Source organism: Acomys russatus, chromosome 3, assembly GCF_903995435.1.
Source record: "Acomys russatus chromosome 3, mAcoRus1.1, whole genome shotgun sequence".
NCBI lineage: Eukaryota > Metazoa > Chordata > Mammalia > Rodentia > Muridae > Acomys > Acomys russatus.
In genome coordinates, this window is record NC_067139.1 from 68,536,056 (window position 1) to 68,558,075 (window position 22,020).

Sequence of the window (22,020 nt, forward strand, 5' to 3'; positions counted from 1 at the left end):
CTTCACACGCGTGCGCAGTGCTGACAAACTAATTATCATGTAACCTTCTTCACTGGCTAGTCTAAACCCAATGACATTTATATCTGTGATCTACCATGTCACAGAATGCAGAGGCAGGAAGATTGGAGCCTTCCACACATTGATCCATGTTGCCACAGAATGATAGCTTGCATTGCTCAAAAACAGCACACACTATGGCTCTTCACAGAGAGATCTATGCCCATCACAGCCACTGACTGAAATGTTCCCACATGTAAAAGCTATTGTCTCCAGATTCATGCAGAAACTCGGAAGATCGCACTTCACATAGAGTAGAATGGTCCATTGCATTCCAGGGTATGAGACAAAGGTAATGATGGTGACAATGAGCATGGATCATGTACCTTTTCTGAACCAAGCATCTTGCTAAATGTTTACCTGGACCCTCTCACTTAATCCTTAAGCATAACCATGAGGGAATGAGGAGCAGAATTCAGGAAGAGGAGGAATAAACAAGAAGCTTCACAGCCAGCTGCTTTCTGGGCACTGTTTGGGACACGTCTCTGAGAGTGTGGTGGAACCAGGCAGAACTATGCTTATGTTAATGGTATTTACTCTCACATGATGGCATTGGAAGTGCGCTTCGATGTAGGATATAAGTACTTCCCATCCAGGCAAGCCTGGGACCTCCTTGGATTTAAGCAACAAATGTCTCTTCTTAAAGAGAAAATAATGTTTTATAAACCTAAGACTAGCCTAATCCAAAAGGTGAGAAGAAATGGCCCACCTTAAGACATGCCAGAAAGTTGGAAAAATAATTGTCCCCATAATAGCCTGTGTACCTGCAAGGTCCCCAAAGCCCCGACACCTGTAGTAATTGCTCACTTTCTTCCCCCTCTTCCCTGAACATTGTGAGGGAGATTTTGTAGATGAGTTCACTGGGCCTTCTATAGGAGAGAGACAATGACCAGTCCCAACCAGCCATGATGCCTAGGAACACCATCAGTTAACAGCACTCATGGTAACACTAAGCATGCAGTAGTGGCTTTTTTGTAGTCACTTTTTTGTCTCAACAAATACAACTTTCCAGTTCACTCCTCTTTCCAGTTTCCTCTTTCTTACAGCCTGCCCGCCTGCCTCCCCCACTAAGACAGCGACCCCTTTCATCAATTATCCTCAAGTTTTCCCAGAGTCCCTTTTAAATCCTTTCATCAACATAACCAAGGACCTGAATGGGTATCAGAGTCCCCCACCCCACAGCAGCAGTGGGTACTATGATTCCCATTTTATAGTTGAAAGCACAGAGGCTTACCATGTGTCTGCGTTTCCCCTAAGAAATATGCCCCACAGGTGGTGAAATTTGCGTGTAGATCTTGGTCTCCACGTCCCAAGCTTGAGTCATTAACTACACTTGCTTCACCTACTGGTAAGCATCCAAATATTGCTTTGTTTTTTAATTAATTTATTTTATTTATGTGTGCATTGACCTGAATGTATGTATGCATGTCATGTGTGTGTCTGCCACCAAGTGGAAGTCAGAAGAGGTGTGAATTCTTCAAGAACTGGAGTTACAGATAGTTGTGAATCACTATGTGAATACTGGAAACCAAGCCCAGATCCTCTGCAAAAGCAACAAGTGCTCTTAATCTTAATCGAAGAGGCATCCGTCTAGGCCCCAATCACTTGTTTTTGAACCATGGTCTCATTATATAGCCCAGACTAGCCCTGAACTCCATGTCTTCTCAAGAGACTACATTAATGACAAACAAACTACTCTAAGGTCATCTTACCAATGAGGGACACAACTTCAGGCTTGGGAGTCATCACAAGTGGATCTTTTCTGAGTGTTTTAACTGTTCATATTCTAGTGGCAAATTTGTTGAAATTTTCCTATAGTAAATATCACAAATGATATGTTTATTTTAGTTTAAAAAAAACAAAAAGAAGAAGAAAACACAAACAGTGAACAGTACTCAAAGGTAAGCAAAATCACATTGTAACCAATTCATTAAAAAATTGAGTCCAACTAGAGAGCTGTCAGTTACCACCAAGGTATGTGTGCCACTACTGCATGCTTAGTGTTACCAAGAGTGCTGGTAGCTGATGGTGTTCCTAGGCATCATGGCTGGTTGGGACTGGTCATTGTCTCGCTCCTATAGAAGGCCCACTGAACTCATCTACAAAATCTCCCTCACAATGTTCAGGGAAGAGGGGGAAGAAAGATTGTAAGAGCCAGAGGGTCATGGAGTTAGCTATAAGAGTGTGTCTCCTAATTATGCCAGAAGCTATACCCATAATGTCTCATTAACATGACTGTTCAAACATGAGCCAAACAAGGAGAACATCAAGAGACATGCCAAACTGGATAGGGAGAAAGTCTACAAGGCCTCAACCCTACACAAAGAACACATGAAAGCTGGAAGTGGGGGTCGTGGTCCTTCCCAGGAAAGAGCTAAGCAAATGGTTGTCCAGTGCAAACTTCTAGCCATAGAAACAAGCATAAAAGTAAAATTGTATGGACTGAACAGGTTATATTTGATAAAATACATACATATGCAAATAATAATAATTTTTTAAGGCCTGAATTTGAAAAAGAGGAGGGGTACATTGAAGGGTTTGAAGGGAAGAAAGGGAAGAGTGAAATATTGTGATTATAATCTAAAAAAGGTCAATATAGTCCTTAGAAAATAAAATAAATTGAGAAATTTTGAAAACAAGCTTCCTCTTTTTGAAAAGGATAGAAGACTGAGTACAGAATACATGGTGCAAGTACTCGATTCCCTTTGTTATCTCCTGAGAAATCCGGACTTCTTCCTAGGCACACAAGAGGCCAGCCAGGGCAGAAGCTAATGTTTCCATGGCCTATATCCAGTGTCATGTTCATTCACCCCACTATGTTGCCCCAAACCTTATGGTGGGAGATTTGGGCTCAGGGGCCACATTACCACCAGAACCACTGTTTCTACATATCTCTTTGGGCTAAGGAGTTCTGATTCTAAAGCAGCTGGTCCTACTGTACGTTGCTTCCTCCAAGGATAGCCTGGCAGGGTGTAAGAAGTTGTCGCTGGAGCATTGATTTGGAAGGTGAATTCCACAGGACCAGAGAAGAGAAGGCAGCAGGTGTTCTCATATTTGCCATATCCACAAAACTCTCTCTGCCAGCAGCTTTCAGTCTTAATAATAGAGCTCAGCTCCCTCCATAAGTCAATTCGTACCCATTATAGAGCTTTGCCATTCCCTGTCCCTTGAAGAGGTGATCTGTCTGGAATCATCGCCATCTAGCCAATGGCAAAAGCTGATCCCATATTTTGATTTCCACTTACTAGTCAGCAACTTAGATTTCCACTATTAAAGCATAATTATGAAGCAATTTGGTTACTATTAGACTTGAGTCTATTTAAGAAATAAAGCAGAAAATGGTGCCTGTGGTTGCACATGGTTTATATTTAAAGTTTAAGGTAATTTGTAAAATGAAAGAGTACTCATGAACAACCATGGTGTTCTTACACCAACCATGATGCAAATCTCTTTGGGCTAACCAGGCTATGACGGCCTGGTAGGGTGTGAGGAGTAACTACAGGGCTTAAGTATTGACTTGGGAGTTAAATTCCACAGGACCAGAGAAGGGGATGTCAACAGCCCTCCTTCATTCATTTCCCTCCTACTCCTTCTGTCAAAATACCACAAACAGTATTAATTTTTATATGTCCTTTAAAAATCTTTAGTTTTCCTGGCTAAGAGCATTATAAAACTTTTCTTCTTACAAATTGTTGTGCATTGTAAAACCCAGAACTGTAACTGCCCAAACCACATAGCTGGGAGCCCTCAGCGCACTTCCTGGAAGGTAGCAAAGGTGTCTGGCAAGTTAACTGCTCTATTAACTCATCATCTTTTTGTTGTTGTTGTTGTTGTTGCTGTACCTCTCAAACCCTTGCGCAATGAGCCTGGGATATTTTACATCATTCTAATAAGACTTAAGGAATTGATTTGAGACAGAAAGATTTAAGGACAGTATCTCTGGCTTTGAATTCCAGGTTAGCTATTGACAAGCGAGTCTTAATAACTACTTTCAACCCTTTGAATCACCCTAGCCTGCCTCCTCAAAGTGTAACAAACACACGTAGGAAAAGAGGAAGGTTTGTGTGTGCTTTTGTTAGGGGAAAAGTGATAAATACAGGTTTTCCAATAGCAATGTATGACTTTAGGGACATACCTATTGATTTGTCTTGGCATGGATAATGAGTGGTCTGATAATACAATCAAGAAAAGTTGAAGAGAAAGGCATGCCAGACTATATAACAACCGAGCAGAAACAAGAGCAAAAGCCCCACTAGTCACTCACTAATCAATGTGGGAGGAAAGTCTAATGAGAGAACACACATAGACACATTCATACATCCACCTGCTTAAACATTGTTCCCTTTCCCTTAAACAAAGGAAACAGTCTTTATTTCAGTGCCGACCCTGTTTCCTGACACTGTATCCAGACAGCTAATCATACCAAAAGGACTCAGGCAATGGGACAGACAGAAAATGCCATAAATCTGTAATGCTGAATGCCCATCTCCACCCCAGACGCCTACACCCCCAGACACACACAAGATGAACCAATGATGCACCAAGGCCTCAGACAAATTTCTGACCAACTTGGACATTGAGGAATTTCTCTACTTTCCTTTAACATTGTGAAGTAAGCTCATCAGAGACCACACAACACAGAAACTCTAGCAGCTGCATGGGGAACCTGCCCAAATCATGAAGCCCTAAGCCTTATACCCCTTTGTCTTTTGTGCACAAAACCCAAGTCCCAGTTGTTACACTTCAGCTAGCAAAAAGCAGACCTACAGAAGCCAAAAGGTATTGGTGCATTGTTAGAACATTTAGGGACTTTTTACTCAGGGTCTTTCCAGGAATCATTGACCTAGACTTTGCTCCTGGTTTGAAAGGTAGACAAGGTCCTTGCTTCTGTTTTGGCAGGAGTTGCAACCTACATGCTGGGTTTCAGGAACATCTGACATGAACGTCTGAGTGGAACGTCTAACATGGTACCAGTTGTGCCACGGCCTATGGCCTGTTACAACCATAACTATTATAAGTGTTATTTTTTTTTTGGTGGCATATAAATATTTGGTCAACAAGCAAGTGAAGGACTTGTTTGAAAAACAACTTCAAATCTCTGAAGAAAGAGATTGAAGCTGACATCAGAAGATAGAAAGATCTCCCTTGTTCATGGATCAGGAGAATTAACATAGTAAAAATGGCCATCTTACCAAAAGCAATTTACAGATTCAATGCAATCCCTATCAAAATACCTACACAATTTTTTAAGACATTGAAAGATCAATTCTCAACTTCATATGGAAAAAAACCTAGAATAGCTAAAACAATCCAATCAATAAAAGATCCTCTGGAGGAATCTCCATACCTGAACTCAAGCTGTACTACAGAGCAACAGCATGGTACTGGCACAGCAATAGGCTGGTTGATCAATGGAATCGAATCAAAGACCCAGATATGAATCCACACACATATGGTCACTTGATTTTTGGCAAAGATGTCAAATCTATTCAATGGAAAAAGGATAACATTGTCAACAAATAGTGCTGGTCTAACTGGATGTCTACATGTAGAAAAATGCAATTAAACCCATACTTGTCACCATGCACAAAACACAAGTCCAAGTGGATAAAGACCTCAACATAAAACCAGATACACTTCGAAAAATGGGGCTTTTTTCTCTGCTTGTGGAGATAAGAGAAGGATTTCATATCTGTTCATCCCCCAAGCCATCTTTATTGTTACTCTCAGCACCTTACAGGTTCACTAGGCACAATCTTGGCCACTTTGCCAGGCAGAATTCCATACCCATTCTGACAAATGGGCAACATCTTTTGATATCTTCTTGTGTCCTACTAGTCACCAATAGAACTCACGTCACCTTGAACAAGAAGTTCAAATATGATTTCTGAAGGTTCTCCTTGCTCTGACATTATCTGAGCCATCAGCTGTTTCAAATCTTTCAATCCCAATTACCTCTAAGAGATCACATTGTGCTTAATTCAGAGACACATCTTTAATCTGAAGCATTAATGTCTGGAAACACACTAGTTGCATAGCACCTATAGTAAGTGGAAACCAAGAACATGTGATCTTTGAAATACTTTAACACCAGTTCAATAGCCCAGTAGGGCTCTCCTAGTGTTCTGCCTTCTGAAATGATGCTTTAAAATGGTATATCTGCTGCCTCCATCTCCTTATTGCCTCCTGCTCTAAGTTTTCTGAGGCCTCTATCTTTTTAAGGACAAATACTGTGTATGATAGTGAGTACATGAAGATATGTGATTATCTGTTCTGGGAGGATAAGGAAGCCTGATTAGAAGAAGCAACAGCTATGACGAATACCTAGTGAGTCTCACATAGGAAGCCCAAGACTGAGCAAGGCCACTGTTATAAAGATCAAGCCTTTATTTCATGCTCAGAGACTGCCTTGCTTTCTTAGGTAACTGGTGAAGGTGGTGACTAGATTTCCAAAGACTACTATTAGTGTGTGTGTGCGTGTGTGTGTGTGTGTGTGTGTGTGTGTGTGTGTGTATGTAAAACAATTTTTATCTAACTATAGATTTTGAGTGCTTTTTTTCCTCTAAGGAAGTATCCTAGGCATATTGTGAAATCCAATCTATATATTTAAAACAAGAGCTTTCCAGATAGTTTTGAAATCAGAAGTGCAAAGCATCCACCCCACCTTTCTGGTCTGCACTGTACCATTTGAGTACACTGTGGACTCAGAAAATGGCTGATATATCAAAGCTTGTCACTGGATTTTCAAATTAATGTTGACTACATTAGCTGATTTTCTCATGGATGGGACAAAGTCTCTGCCAAAAGCAACTCCAGGAAGGAAGGGATCATTTTGGTTCCAGGACAGAGTCCGCCATGGCGGGAAGGAAATGGCATCAGGCTGGTGACACTGCAGCCACTGTCAGTAGTAAGGAGAGCCAGACAAAGTCTGGTGCTCGGCTCATGTTCTTGTTTTATTCCGTTTGGGATGCCTGTATCACACTTCTCCCTTCAAAGCTCAGGAATCATGGCAAAAGAAGGGCCACAACAGTTGTAAGAACCAGAGGTAGGGACAGCCTGGTTCAAAACAGTATCTACTGGACATCAAGGGGCCATTGTACACCTGAATAGTTTTAGATGTTTCTTCTACCAAAGGAGAATTATTTTCTCACTGTAATACCTATCAAAATTCCAATAACAGTCTTCACAAGAATGCAGGAATAACCATCGAAACTTTTTACAGAAGTAAAAAAATACCCAAGGCAAAGGAATACTGAGAAAAAGAACCAGTGTTCTCGGTATTACCATAAGTCACTTTAAATTATACCACAGAGCCACAGTAAAAAGTGCTACAAAAACAGATATGCACATGCAGACTAAAAGAAAAGGAGAGGAGAGGAGAGGAGAAAAGAAAAGAAAAGGAGAGAAGAGAGGAATAGAGGACCAGAAACAAACCCACACAGCTGCAGCCATATGATTTTTAACAATTATGACACAATTGGGTTGTTTGGCTTTGTGGTGTTTAATTTCTTGAGTTCTTTATATATTTTGGATATTAGACCTTTGTCAGATGAAGGGTTGGTGAAGATCTTTTCCCAGTCTGTAGGCTGTCGCTTTGCTCTACTGACAGTGTCTCCTGCCTTACAGAAGCTTCTCAGCCTCATGAGGTCCCATTTATTAATTGTTGATATTAAGGCCTAGGCTGTTGGTGTTCAGGAAGTTGTCTCCTGTGCCTATGTGTCCCAGGCTCTTCCCCACTTTTTCCTCTAACTGAATTAATGTCTCTGGTTTTAAGTTGAGGTCTTTAATCCACTTGGACTTGAGTTTTGTGCATGGTGACAAATAGGGGTCTAATTGCATTTTTCTACATGTAGACATCCAGTTAGTTAGACCAGCACCATTTGTTGAATATGCTATCATTTTTCCATTGAATAGATTTGGCTTCTTTGTCAAAAATCAAGTGACCATATGTGTGTGGATTCATCTCTGGGTCTTCAATTCGATTCCATTGATCCACCAGCCTATTGCTTTGCCAGTACCATGCTGTTTTAGTTACTGTTGCTCTGTAATACAGCTTGAGATCAGGTATGGAGATTCCTCTGGAGGATCTTTTATTGTATAAGATTGTTTTTGCAATTCTGGGCTTTTTATTTCTCCATATGAACTTGAGAATTGATCTTTGAATATCTTCAAAGCCAAACAACCCAATTGCGAAATGGGGCTTGGAACTTAACAGAGAATTCTCAACAGAGGAATATCAAATGGCTGAGAAACACTTAAAGAAATGCTCAACCTCCTTAGTCTTCAGGGAAATGCAATCTTACACCCATCAGAATGGTTAAGATCAAAAACTCAAATGACACCACATGTTGGCGAGGATGTGAACAGAGAGGAACACTCCTTCATTGCTGGTGGGAATGCAAACTAGTACAACCACTTTGGAAAGCTATCTGGTGCTTTCTCAGAAAAATGGGAATAGGGCTTCCTCAAGACCCAGCCATCCCACTCCTTGGAATATACCCAGAAAATGCCCTACCACATAACAGAGACATATGCTCAACCATGTTCATAGCTGCCTTATTCATAATAGCCAGAACATGGAAACAGCCTAAGTGTCCCTCAGTAGAAGATTGGACTAAGAAACTGTGGTATATTTACACGATGGAATACTACTCAGCTATTAAAAACGAGGAATTCCCAAAATTTGTGGACAAATGAATTGATCTAGAAATTATCATAATGAGTGAGTTCACCCAGAAGCAAAAAGAGACAAATGGTATATACTCACTCATATCAAGACACTAGTCCAAGGGATACGTCCCATGAAAAACCATACTTACCAGGAAAGTGGGTCATACGGGAGGACATCCTATTGAGACTTTAGGTGAGAGTAGCATGGAAGAATGGGGAAATAGTAGGATCCACAGGGTCCTGGAAACCTACAAGAAGAACTTTATGACAGGCAGATCTGGGTCCTGGGGGCCTCCTCAAACTAAGGCACCAGCCAAGGAGAACCCCTACCAAGACCTAGCCAACGAACAGGATATTCTCCACCGTTGAGTGGAGAGTGAGATCTGACTCTCACATGAACTCTGGTGCCCCTTTTCTGACCATGTCCCCTGGATGGGGAGGCCTGGCGGCACCCAGAGGAAGGATAGCAAGTTTCCAAGAAGAGACTCAATATTCTAAGAGTATATATAGGGGGAGGAGGTCTCCCTCAATCACAGACATAGGGGAGGGGAGAAGGGGGGAAGTGGGAGGGAGGGAGGAATAGGAGGAAACAAGGGAAGGGCTAACAATCAAGATGTAATATGAATAAATTAATAATTTAAAAAATTTAAAAAACCAATTATGACACAAACATACATTTGAGAAAAATAGCTTATTTTTCAGGTTGTTTTGGAACACTGGGTATCCATATTTTTATTGTATTTTTATGTAATTAGATGGCTATCTCTCATTCTGTTCAAAAATCAATTCAAAGGTCAATTATTCCGTAAGGTCAGCCCTGAATCTAAAACCACAGGAATACATACAGGAAAGCTCCATGATGCAGGCATAGACAAGGGTTTTTGAACAAAGCTCCCTTAGCTCAGGAAACAGGAAGATAAGTTGACAAATAAAATTGTACAAAACAAGACAGTCTGACCAGTAGAGGAAATGAGAGAATCTTTTCCAGTCAACTATCTGAAAAAGCATTAACTTTCAAAATGCATAAGAACCTCAAAATATAAACAACAAATAACTGAAATAACAAATGGGTAACATAAATTCAGTTAAATTGTACAAATAGCTGATGATTGCATAACAACTGTTTAACATCTTTAGCAAATCAAAACTACACTGAGTTTCTGTCCTACTTGCCAGAATGGCTATTATCAAGAAACAAACAACTGCTGATGGGGTTGGAGTAAGAAACCTTTATACAGCAATGAAAGAAAAACAAGTGCTACAGAAATCAGTATGGATAGTCCTCAGAAACATAAACAGAATACAAATAAAGCAACTCTACAGCTCTTGGGTATGTGGCTAAAAGAATCTAAACACATCATAGAGATACTGGACATTCACGCTTATTGCTGCACTAGTAACATGCACATGGGACCAACTTAGATATCCATCAACAAAAAATGGGTAATGAGAAAGTGTCAGGCCCACACAATGGAATTTTATTCCATCAGGAAGAAGAATGAGACCACATCATGGGCAGGAAAAAGAAAATTAAAATGGACATCAAGATGTTAAGAATGTAAGTTACCAGCCTGGTCTACAAAGCGAGTCCAGGACAGCCAAGGCTACACGGAGAAACCCTGTTTCGAAAAACCAAAAAAAAAAAAAAAAAAAGAATGTAAGGTAGACTCAGAATGACAAGTGTTGCATGTTTTGTTTCCTATGTAATAGATTCTAGGGCAGAAAAGTTCTAGGAAATAGAAAGGAAACTATCAGAGAAGAGAGAGGAAACTGGGGTCAAGTGTGGTAGGAAAATAAGGAAGTGGGTGTTATTTAGACATGCTATATGTATGTATGAAAATGTCACAAAGAAACCTTTTATTGTGTACAATAAATACACACTAATAAACATTTTCTAAGTACTTTGGCTCATTTGAAAAATCACTGATTTAAAACATTGACCACTTTTTTTGGCTTGTATATCCTATGTCTATCATGGTCTAATATGCAATTTAAATAACAGGAAAAAACAGAAGTGCTATCCAACTAAAGAGTATTGATATCCACCAATGGATTAAATACTTAATAATGTATGGATCTGGGGAAACATGTAGTGCCATTCTTAGGCAAATGCAAGATGCAATCAAGGTATTAATTATTCATTCACTTATCAAGTACATGTCTACTAAGCTCACATAATGCCAGGTGCTGACACCACCCTTCTTTCACAAGCAGGAGAATGGTAACAGGTAGGAGCCAAGGGATCTTCAGAGCAGCTAGAGGCCAGATTCTCCATTGCAGAACTCTTTCATGTGCTCAGAGATACTCAAGAGATTAAACAGAGACTAGTATAAGTGAATTTAAGCATATCTCAGATTGTAGATTTCCTGTCTTCTCAGATTGGTGAATCCCATTTACCTTTAATTCTGCGACAGTAGTTCAGAAACAACTGCGTATCAATAATGTAAACTGACAGGTAATTCTGGGGAAATAAAACGTTTATTATCCCCCAACACTTTCCCTGCTCTTATGATGCATGAAGTGACTAAAATCTATGAGGCACAGACACAGTCTGGGTTAATGGAGATTTTCAGAGGCCAGTGTATCAGGTTGCCTCCAAACAATAAGAGATTAAGAAAACCTGAGGGGAACCCATAGTTACAAATGACTTTCAGTAGAAAAGAAACACTGAATTAATAGAATGGAGATTTTTCTGAGATAAAGGTGGTTCTCCCTTAGCTCATGTCAGAGAGAGGCGCGGGGGGGGGGGCGGTAGGGGATGGGGGGCACGTGTTTAGAGAGGAGCAGGTATCAGAGTTCAGGCTAGACACATCACTCCTGACTTACTGCCCTACTGCAACCCCTTCATTTATCCCATAAGATTCCGTCTGGAGGCTTCCTGTAGCAATGTGGACTGGAATGGTCTCCTCACCATACTGAAAGAACTCACCATCCACTTGGTAAACAATTTCCATTGATAAAATTATGTCAGGCAGGGCGAACGGCCAGGGGAAATGAGAACACTTTGTTCATGGTGGTTAGGAAGAAATGATGAGAGGTGATTTTTTTTTTCATAAATTGATCAGCTATTGGAAAAGGACAAAGCTCTTTTTCCAGCCTCAAACCCTGTGACAATTCTACACTAATCAAGACTGTTTGTTGCTGGCATGAAGGTGGATGTATAGATCAATAGTATAAAATGGAAGAAAGGAAAGGAAGAGACAGGAAGAAAATGGATAAGAAGGAAGGAAGGAAGGAAGGAAGGAAGGAAGGAAGAGAGAGAGCATGACAGTTCAACAGGGGAACAAGAAGTGACTCTTTGTAACTGGTGCTGGGCACGTGAGTATCCACATGTAAATAAGAGGAATGGGCCCCGACTCAGAGCAGTTAACTCAAAACAGATCCGCAGCCCAACCATAAAATCTGAAATTATAAAACTTTTAGAAGGAATCAGGGAATTTTAGCAATCTTGTACTAGGCAGCAGTTTCTCAGATACTATACAAAAAATAAATAAACAAAACAAGTAAAGGAAGAAAAATTAGACCAAGACTATATCACCATTAAAACAAGACCAATAGAGATCTCTGAACTCCCGGTTAATGGCTTTGGAGCATCCCACAGAAACAAAGAAGGCTGCGTTAACAATATAGAGAACCCAATCCCTAACCTTAGCCAGCACAGACAGGCTCCCAGATGATGTCCATGCTGTCATGCATGGAAGTGGAGCCTCCAATTTAGACATTTCAACAACCACAGAAGGTAAAATGAATACGAAACACACACATATTTTTATGTCAGGATGAGGAGGTATTCCCTATATATAAAGAAAACATTTTTTTAATTTATTTATTTTATGTATATGAGAACTCTTGTTTCCAAGCACACCAGAAGAGTGAATCAGATTCCATTACAGATCGTTATGAGCCACCATGTGATTGCTAGGAATTGAACTCAGCACCTCTGGAAGAACTGTCAGTGCTCTTAATGATTGAGCCATCTCTCCAGTCCTGGAAAATGTATTAATAATATTTAGTCATCAAACCAAATATTTATTGCTACCATGATGCCTATGTATTTTAGCTTCGTGAAATGTTTAATCTTCTATTGATAAAAAGAAAACATTATACATAATATTTAAAAGTTTTAAAAACTAGGAACAACTGTTTGTAAAAATAATAATAATAATAATGTCTTTAGGGTTTTAGTAATACATTTTACAATTCACCAACTTATAAAACAAGAAATGGAAAATTGACATAAATGGTCCACAAAAGCAAAAAAGTTCAAAAAAATTAAATGTATGTATGTGGAAAAGTGTTACCAAAATGGGGACTATGTGGATAAAATGCCAATATGTGACTATCAGGTTGATGAGTGGAGAGAGAGAGAGAGAGAGAGAGAGAGAGAGAGAGAGAGAGAGAGAGAGAGAGAGAGAGAGAGAGATTGGAAAAGGGCCTTCTGGTTTTCTCTGTGGCAGTCAAATTTACCACATATAGGATCCAGGTATGGTGATGTATACCAGTATCATATGTCAGCATTCAGGAGCCTGAAGCAGGGTGATTGTGAGTTCAAGAACAGCATGGGGGCTGGACAGATGGCTCAGCGGTTAAGAGCACTGACTGCTCTTCCAGAGGTCCTGAGTCCAATTCCTAGCAACTGCATGGTGGCTCACAACCATCTATAATGTGATCTAACGCCCTCTTCTGGTGTGCAGGTGACATGTAAGCAGAACACTGTATACATAATAAATAAATCGGTCTTTAAAAAAATGAACAGCATGGAATTCATTGCACTATATGTGTGTGTACTATACTACATAGACATTTACATTTACTATATGTGTATATATTACATAATATATTATAATCACAACACTGCTTTTGTTTTTTATAATACAAAGTAAACTATGGTTTCATTGTGAAATTCTCCCGGATGGAAAATTAAATTGAATATTTATTGTGTCCACTTTTCACTTTACAATAACGTTACCACTTATTTTGTATTATGTATTTCAATTGTCCGTTTAGTGAAAAATAAAGAAACCTGTAGTTTTTGGCTAATTTTTAGTTTAATATTTTACCATTAAGTGCCCCATAATAAAATGTGTTGTCAGCAGCCATATCCTAAGCCCCCAACTGAAGAATGTTTGACTGCTGCTTAAACCAAAGAAAGCAATCTCTGGCCTTTGTCACCTCCACAAGAGACTTAGGATCTCAAAGGTCCTAGTTAACAAAACTTTCACACATGCAAAAATCTCACAGAAACAACTGAATTATTTCTCCCATCATTTCTATCTAGTACTCACAGATGGGGATGAGGGGATAATGTCTACAGTTAGGGGAATCAGCATTTCTTGCTTTCTAGTCTAACGCTTAAACTCTCCTCCAACATGAGTTGTACACTTGGAAAAAATACAAAGTTGACACCTAGAAGTGGAGGATCAGGAGTTCAAGGCCATCCTGGGTTACAAGCGAATTTGAAGCATCTTGAGTGATGTGAGACAGTGTCTCAGAGAATGGGTGTGGTCTGGTGTCGTGGCAAGTGCCTTTAATCCTAACTTTAACTTGGGAGGAAAAGGGAGGTGGGTCTCTGTGAGGGGTCAGCCTGTTGTACATACTTAAGTTCCAGGCCAGCCAGGGCTACATAGTGAGACCCTGTCTCAAAGAACACACAGCACTGTCAATAACTCTCTGGTCTGAAGAATGATTCCAACTCAGTTCCTCTCTCTCTCTCTCTCTCTCTCTCTCTCTCTCTCTCTCTCTCTCTCTCTCTGTCTGTCTGTCTCTCTGTCTCTGTCTCTCTGTCTCTCTCTCTCTGTCTCTCTCTGTCTCTCTCTCTGTCTCTGTCTGTCTGTCTCTGTCTGTCTGTCTGTCTCTCTCTCTCTGTCTGTCTCTCTCTCTGTGTCTGTCTGTGTGTGTGTCTCTCTCTCTGTCTCTCTCTCTCTCTCTCTCCCTTTCTCACTCCAAAGTTTAACAATAGACCATGCAAACCGAGGCCGAGCCACCTAACTTCAATGAGAGAAGCATTAGAACTGATTGATCCTTGCCCCTTTCTGACTCTAAGATTTTAATATTCTGTGGTTCTGCTAACGGCATTCACAAGAAGTCAGTTACAACAGTGAAATGAAAGACGATAATAAAAATAACCACCAGTGTCTCTTGGTTTTGAAAGTGAAGTACATGTGGGAAATGACCTTAATTATAACCTAATTCATCTGTCATTATCTTATAGAATGGATGGGACAGGCTTTTGTCTCCTTCTAACAAATTCAATAAATGTGTTTGATGCATCCGTTTTTAAGTCAGTATCGTAATTAAAATATATATAGATATATCATTATTGTTTTTCATGGTCATTATTGCTAACAATCAAATATATTGTCCTCACTTACAGGATCTTGCCCTGACTGACCTGCACTGCACAGAGTGAATTTCAAGCTGTACTGTCTGATGATGTCCCCACCATCACTTGCTTTATTTCCTAAGTTGCCTTCTTTGAATCACTGGGCATCCATGAGTCCGAGGCATACCGTGATCACTATAGCTGTATTTCTGAGACTGTTTTTGTCTATAAGCACATTCATGGAGCTACCAATATGACTAGCCAGAGAAAGACTGCTTGAGTGAAATGTTTTGCCAAAGCAGGATTATTCGCTAATTTATTCACATTTTTCTCTATGTCTGAGCTTGGACAGGATCTTTATGGAGTGACAACACTCTGATCTATTTTTGTTCCTTCCTTCTGCTGTGTTACTGAGGCAGAGGAAGTAAACATAAGTAATCCAAATAGGAAACTATGTTCCATTTGCACTCACCATGTCTTCAATAGCTCTTTTTTTTTCTTTAAAGATGAGACTTTGTTTTTTTCAAATAAATTATTTAACTCATTCCAAGTTTCAAATACAAACTAATTTAGGATTCAATTATAGTAAGTATCCATCCAGATACCTGCCACGATGGGCCTTCCAACAAACACAGCTGCATGATGGAACAATGAAGGTCACACCAACTGGAAGGGCAGCAGGGGACACAGGGTAAGTATATTGAAGCCAGATGGGCTTTCTAGAAAAGAATCTGATGGGAGGGTTGCAAGTTCATGCCCTGATCCCAAGTTCTACACAAAATGTGAGCATTTGGCTATGATGGGTTAGAACCAGCTGGTCCAGCTTGAAAAAGCTGGTAAACTTTCATCACTCCAATAAGAATGGCTACATTCAAAAAGGTTGAGTGTAGTAAGTACCGGGGAAGGTGTGAGAGAAAGGGGATCCTTACACACTAATGATGGAATGTAAATTAAATCAATACAACCACATAAAAAATAGTATAGTGTTTCTCTCAAAAGATAGAAAGGATCCTATGATCCATGAGTTGTGTTACAGGTGTGTATTGAAAGGAAATGAGGTCAGCACACCAAAGAAACCTCTGTGCTCCCATGCTCATGACTGTGTTATTGACAGTAGCCAGGAAATGAGAGCAACCTGTGCCCAATAACTAAAGAGTGTATAAGAAACTATGATACATAGAGACAATGGGCTACACCTCGGCCATAAAAATAAAATGAAATGCAATCATGGGGAACAGTAGGAAAGGAACTGGAGATGACTGTGTTAATTGAAATAAGCCACACACACAAAACAAGTCCTTTGTCATCTCACCCCATTCGTGTTGGTGAGTTTATGTCAAAGACATTGAGAGTGAAAAGGGTACTTAGCAGAAGCAAAGAAGGATGCCAAGAGAAGAAAGAATGGGTGTCTCGGGGATTCATCTGTGGACAGGATGAACTTAGGACTGGAACTCAACCAAAGCAGGAACATGGAGGTAAGGAGTTGATACAGAGGCCATGTGGAAGAGTGCTACTTAGTGGCTTGCTGCTAATGGTGCTCATCCTGCTTTCTTATAGAACCCAGGACCACCAACCCAGGAATGGCTCCCCTCAAAATGGGCTGGGCTCTCCCCATAAATTACCAATTAAGAAAATGCCCTACAGGCTTGCATGTAGCCCAATGTTATGCAGAATTTTTCTTAATAGATGTGCCCTCCTTTCAAATGTCTTTAGCTTGTGTCACATTGACATAAAACTATCCTGAACAGTGGAGAAGGTTGGTCAGTGGGTACGATAATATAGTTGATCAGACCAACTACCACTAGTTTGCACAGGGTGCACAGGGTGATGTCAGGCCATCAGAATGCCCTGTACCATTGCAAAATCTAAAACAAAATGTTTTTAAAACCTTTACCACAGTGAAATTAAGGTGAGAAGTACTCAGGACTCATGAGCAGAGGCAGGAGTATCCTTAGTTCAAGGCCAGTCTAGGCTACACAGTGAGTTATTCATTGTAATCTAAGACTTTGTCTCAGAAAACCAAAACCAAGCAAACAAAATCCAAGGTCTGAGTAAAGAAAAAGAAATAAATATAAGTGTGTCAGGAAAATAAAGGTGTCTAACTTAATTTAACTACTACACATATCCGTCTGTAAAGATGCATTGCATATTATCACCATTAACACAATGTCATTGGTTCTACATCAGTGAGAAAAAGTAATTTTTGAAAGTTTTCAGAACGTGTATATACCATTATCAAATTGTTGTTAGTTTGATATTATCCATATGGGAGTATTTATCCTGTACATTGCTAACCAAGGTATTTGTTTTCAACGAGTCAGATGTTAATGCTAACCAACACCACCCGGCTCTAGGAGGCAGTGCTGCTGTTGAGCTGAGGCCCTGTGGAAGTGAGAGGGCCACGTCTATGCTGTGTTCAGAGACCCTCAGCGAGCATCCAGAGAATATTATCCTTTCACTGGACACTCACCATTCCATCTATTCAGGCCTTCTCACCATGTGATTGGTTTTCAAAGCCACCAAAGGAGCCAAGACACCATTAGAGGCCAGAGGCTCTTGGTTGATGTTTCTGCTGTTCCCACTAGTGACAGTGAGCAAAAGAGTTAAAAAGGAGACTGAGGAAAGCAGGAATATGAAAAAAAAGACTGAAGCTTTGCATGTGGCATTGCAGGACTGAGGAGGAGGGGAGCTGTTAAAAAAAAAAATCCTCCATGCAATGCTTCCATTCTCTTTGCATGACATCATGCAAAATAAAACACACATATACACTCATATGCATATGTGAAAGCACATGTGTATACAGATACAAACATGCATATTCATTTTTATGTACATATACACATATATTTCTACATACACACACATAGAAACAATACCATGACTGCCTCGGAGACCTGCCACTGGGTCACAGAATGAGCTTCTGGGACAGATACCTATGGCCATTGCCTGAAGCCCTAGAAAGAAAACTTCTGGGAAAGAGAAGAAGGTGCTTATGTCTGAGCAGCTGCTCCATGTATGACCACACCAGCACCACAATGAGATATGAATCTTGAACCTAAGTTTCATTTGGCTAGATGGAGGTAACTCAGACACCAACCTGACTTGTAGGGGAAAGTGAGGGCCAAAAGGGGAAAAACAAAACCTCCCAATCATAACCATCCCAAAGGAAAATAAAACTTCAATGTACATGAGAATTTCAAACCATTGTGATGGTCAGCCTTCATTGACAACTTGATTGGGTCTGGAACTAAGAGAGACACCTGGGTGAGTCTATGAGGATATTTTCAGGAAGGATTAAATGAGAGAAAGACACTCCCTAAGGTGCATAGCATCTTCTGCTGATGGCTGAGATATGGAGATCCTGCAGGATGGCAGTGCTATTGGCTTATCCCCTCCGCTTCTTGCTGGTGAATGCAACCCTTCCATGCTATCAAAACCCAGCTTCCTCGGCCTTCCAACCTGGACAGAAGAAGACTATCAGTTCTCCAGGAAGTCTCCCAGGCTTCCTGCACCAGATTGGGAGCAGGATGCCATCTAACCTTCTGAACTTAGGAGTCACTGTACCCCACCCCCAACCTTTCCAGTGTGAGAGTAGCCATTGTTGAACTATGCAGCTTGCATTTTATAGTCAATCTAATAAATTACCACTCAAGATAACACGTGTCTATTTCATCAGCTCTGTCCTCCTGGAGACTCTTAATACACTATGAAGGGTGACCTACAAATCAACAAAAGAAAAGTGATGCATACCTGTAATCTCTCAGCACTGGAAACACTTCAGCAAGAGGATTGTCAGTTCAAAACCAGCCTGAACTACAGAGTAACCTTCTCAGAAAATAAAAACAAATGAACAAAAAAAAAAAAAATCAATATGTGATTAACTGTACCAGACTGACCCCATCAATATCCTATCATCAAAGGGTGGAAGACTCATGGGACTCCACTTCCTGTTAAAGATGTATACAAAGTAAGTGGCTGATGGAGAAAGAAAAGGCATCTTCTTTAGTGGTGTAGCCACTGGTAAAGTGCCCATACTTCCATAAACAACCTACTGAGTCACACAAAATAAAAGACGTATGCGATTAGAAGGAGAGCTATGCCAAGAGCCGCCCTGTTCAGGGAGCTCACTAGGCATGTGGGCTGTCTAGGAGGTGATCTGGTGTTTACAAGGTCTTATACCACGATGTACCCCAAAACTGCTTCCAGCCTCTGATAGGCTGTCAGGAGCCATTGATTTGGGAAAGTCCAGGAGGCATGAGAGATCTCTGGAGGTGATCTGGTATTTGCAAGGTCTGGATTGTGATGCACCCCAGAACTGCTTCCAACCTCTGACTACCCTGTCAATTGTGCACTACTGCATCTCTCTGAAATCTGGCATTAGAGCCGGGCATGGTGGGGCATGCCTTTAATCCCAGCACCCAGGGAGGCAGAGGCAGGTGAATCACTGTGAGTCTAAGGCCAGCTTGGTCTACAAAGTGAGTCCAGGACAGCCAGGACTACATTCATGGCCAGCCTGGTCTACAAAGCGAGTCCAGTATAGCCAAGATTACACAGAGAAACCCTGTCTCGAAAAACCAAAAATAAATACATCTGGCATTGGTGTGAATTGTTAGCTTCTGGGTACTGACCAGCTCTGACTGAGCAAACTTCCTAGAGGATCATATTGAAGATGTACTTTTTGTTATCCAAATGAATTAATCCCTGATTATGGAATTGCTGATTTGGCTCAAATAGTTTTAAAAGTTAAAGTTAGTTTATGGCTGCAATAAATACCTTTGTGGACCTCCAGATGCCTCACTAGGATAGCCTACCAGCAGATTTGTGGCTTCAGATAAGCCTCCACCACAGATGGCACCATGAATCCTGGTATTTGACCATAAATGTAGCCAAATTTGTTTAAACTCCATGTGAACCTATGTGGAATGAAGTTACCTATAGATGTCTGAATTTACTCTGTTTCTTAGAATGAAAGACAGACAAAATTATTGTCCTGAGCTCGTATGAACTAAGAGATAGCTGGACAATGTATAGTCAGGTCCATCCTAACTGATAGATTGTATACTCTTGTAAGTTTCAGACCCTGTTAACCTTAGACCCTGCCAACCTTCGTCATTTTGAACTCACTATGAACTTACGTAATGGATACATAGATAAGAAATGTTTAGATTTAAAGCATGTAACCTATTGTATTTTAGGATTTGTCTGCTTTTGTGATTAATTGTACTCTTCTGACCATGAGGTAATCCCCTTTTTTCTCAGAAGTATAAATATGGGCTACAATAAACGTGAGAGAGAGAACAGAGGAGAAAAGATTGAGCAGCTTAACTTCAGTTGAAGTTAAAACGCCTGACTTCATCCACCTTTTCTCCTGGTCCTCTTCTCTTGAACGTATGTGTGTGAGTGGTTTATTTTCTATCTCTCTCTCTTACTTCTCATTTCTCTATAGATTAGCAAATAAGTTAGCAGACTCAGGGGCATCAGCCTTCTATGGCTAATAAGCCTAAGTTTACACCAACTTATTGGAGATCTCCGCAAAGAGGCCTATCTACAGATCAAAGAGCCTCCTTTTACGACCCCGTGCAGTTTCTAGCCAGAAGCTGCTTTTACAGCCTCAGCCATAGGAAAAAAGGTGGTCAGTTTAAGTTCTCCTCAGCCGCAGTACAGCCAGTCCCTAGAGAAGAAACCTTGGGCTCTTTTTCCCTTTCTTTCCTTTTTCTTCTTTCAATCCTGATCAGTTGCCTGAGCCATCAGCTCTGGTCACCCAAGAGATAAAGTAAACTAGAAGGGCATCCGCAATCCAATACCAGAGAAACTACCCTGGACCCTCTCCAGAGCACCAGCCGGGCATTAACAGAGCTAGTTGAGAAAAGGAAAAGCATTCACGGGAGCAGGAAAAGAGCAAGAGAAGGTCATTGGGGAGGGGTAAATATGATCAAAATACATTGTCTACATGAATGAAAATGTCAAAATGAAATTCATTATTGTGTACAATTAATATATGCTAACAAAAACATTTTAAATCAACAATGCAATTTTTATAACAACAAAAGAGCCAATACAACAACGAAATCCACTTTTAGAATTACAGTAAGACCACGAAACAACGTGGAATGGTTACCTCAGACAAGCATCCAGTAACAGCCCATGCAAAGGACAATCCATTGTGAGCTTGACGCCCACCCAGAAAGCTCAATGTCCCCACTCTCCACACTGTGATGGAACTGACTCCTTTTGCAAATAATAGGTTTCTCCACCTGTGCCCTTGCATTGCTCAGCCTTGTAAAGATTAGCCCTGAATCTGTTGGTGCATGTCCCTATACCAGTAAAGTTCTGTCTGTATTTTTCATAGGCAATAAAACTTGAAAATCCTCACCCTTCTCCTTATAACACAGATGTTCCCAATATGAAGAGAAATTGTTATCGAGTTCCTGACCCCTGGGAAAAGGCCATAGACTCAACCCAATTATAATTAAAAGGTTTACTGATTACTGCTGGAAGGACAACACTCTCTGAGCCAAACATGAAATTGCCATGAGAAAGGGGTTAAGGGAAAGGTTTTAAAGGTAAAAATTGCAAGAAAACTTTACGTATCTGCACAAGCAAGCCAAGAGCTGTGTTGCTCTGCCTAGATGAGGTAGCCAAAGTGACCTGAATCTCTGTAAAAGCCCACTGCAGAAGCCAAAAAGCAATTAGTCATAACAAGTAGATTTCAAGTGGGGGATCACTGAGTCTGGATCACTGAAAATTTATTTTACAAGGCCTGCAGTCAGAGACAAATGGCTTGTGGGTACTAAGATGAGTGCCTAGCATAAAATGGAGTTCTTTTCCCTCATCACTAAATGAGCGCAGTTTGACCTGTGTTCATGATCTTTGCTGTTGCTAGCCTGAAGCCAATCGCCATTGTGATCATGAGTAGGTGATGTGCTGGGGGTGTAACCTAGGTAAGTCAATAAGGTGTTACCAAACGGGGT